Genomic DNA, 2,193 nt, shown 5'->3' on the forward strand with positions numbered 1-2,193 from the left:
ATACATTGAATAACACATTTAAAAAAAAGAGTGTATAGTGCATTACAATGAGGAAGGTGAATGTGAAGCTTAGGAGGAGGGAGGTTGGAGAGGAGGAAGCTGGAAATGAGTCTGATTGAAACCCCTCAACTACTTAAATTTTTTATATCTTACAGTGGGTGTAGATATGGTCTTACAGAAAAAAAATATTTTATTATCTGCTTAATAAAAGCCAGTATTTTTTTAAATATAACTCTCATGTCTTCCTTAAAATAATATATCTGGTATTTAACTTTTTTGTTATAATGAAATATATAATGAATACAGCAAGTTTATGGGATAATATAAGAAACAGCCAGGGAATTCCCTGGCAGTCCAGTGGTTAGATCTCCACATTCTCACTGCAGAGGGCCTGGGTTGGGAACTAAGACTGAGCAAGCCCCACAGTGCAGTCAAAAAGAAAAAATAAGAATGAAAAAAAGAAACATCCAGATACTCTTTACTCAGTTTGAGAAATACAATTATATTTTCCCCTTTTCTAGATGGTATTTCTCTCTCTCCAGAAGTAATCATTCTCAACATGGACTGGGAGTTTACCATTCCCTTGCATATTTCTATGCTTTTGCAACAGAAATTGTACCCATAAACAACACACAGTATTGTTTTGCATGTTTTAAAACTTTAAACGGAATCATACTGTTGTTACTTTCCTTCCTTTCCCTGCTTTTTCTGTTCAACATTATGTTTCTGAGGTTTTAGATTTGATATTTGCTCCCCCCCACCATGCCTCTTTTGATGCACACAAAAACCTCAAGCCCTTCTTTAAAATTATTTGGAACTAAAAAATAAAACTAAATAGACTTCCAGGGACTTACCTGGTGGTCCAGTGGTTAAGACTCCAAGTTCCCAATGCAGGGGGCACAAGTGCGATCCCTGCTTGGCAAACTAGGTCCCACGTGCCACAACTAAAGATCCCACACACGACAATGAAGATCCTTCACAGCCAAATAAAAATAAATAATATTCTTCTGGCTATGGAGAAATATGAGATTGGCAAATCCACTTCCCACAAAACCAAACTATAAAGTGGGACAAAATCAACATAAACAACCAGTTTGTGCTCTGGAAATTGACCATGGGCATATAACACTGAGAAACATTTACACTTGAGGCAAACTGCTGAAATTTCAGGTAAGAACAGTGGAATCTGAAGTGTTTTGCCCGGGAGCTACTCCTATCTCCTCCACCACCCCAGCTCAATTTATGGGAGGTTCTGCCAGGATAGGGCAGGCCATTAGTAGCTTTTCTGCTGTGGCTGAAGGGAGACACTTTCTCTGGAGTAGTGGTCCTTCCAGCCCTTTCCAGAAGCTTTTCCAATGAAGTAAAAAGCTCAGAGGTGCAACTACCAAGCGCTCCAGCCTGTTTAATGATTCTTATACCCTTGCTCACCATCCTAGTCATCTTTCAGCTTCTAAATACTGTGATTTATACTGAGCTATTAGCTCTGACGTGAATATAATATAAATAGTAGTCATTTCACCTGTCTAATTCAGAATGGACTCCCTTAGGGTTTGAAGTCCTTGGAGATCCCAAGTGTCCCAGGAATAAGCCTTGCTCAACCTAGTTCAACACAAAACACGGTAATTAACAACTATGAAATTGAGAAACCAGCTCACACTGGGTAATCCATCTTTCAGCAAATTGGGGTTCTTTGGGGAAGAAAAGACAGCCCTGTTGTAAGGGAAGGGGTCCTAGGCCAGCAGTCTGGAGACTATATATAAACTCCAGCATTGCCCATAACCAGCTGAAAGGTGGATGATCCAATCACAGCAGTTCTCTGAATCTCAGTTTCCTTAGTCTATAAAACGAAGGGTAGACATGTTGGGCCCCTAACTGGCTGTGATCTTCCAATCCGAGGCTCAGGGAGAAATCCATAAAACAAAATTCCTTCCAGGGCCTGCTGGAAATGATCACACTGGTCAAGGATGAACCGTTTGTTCTTTGCTTCCTGCCAATAGGGGCAGCCACAGGGCACCAATCCCGGTTAATTTATTAATACACTTCGCCCAGACATGTGACTAGTTTTCAAATCTCCGCACCTTCCCAGCTTCTCTTGGAAACACTAGGACTCGGTGCGCAGCCTAAATTCCAAAAGCCCTTGCCTGGGCACGGAGCGGGGTGAAGAGCTAAGGTCTAGTCGTGCGCCTGCGTACT

This window comes from Giraffa tippelskirchi, chromosome 7 (genome assembly GCF_054371585.1).
Source record: "Giraffa tippelskirchi isolate mGirTip1 chromosome 7, T2T-mGirTip1v1.2.pri, whole genome shotgun sequence".
NCBI lineage: Eukaryota > Metazoa > Chordata > Mammalia > Artiodactyla > Giraffidae > Giraffa > Giraffa tippelskirchi.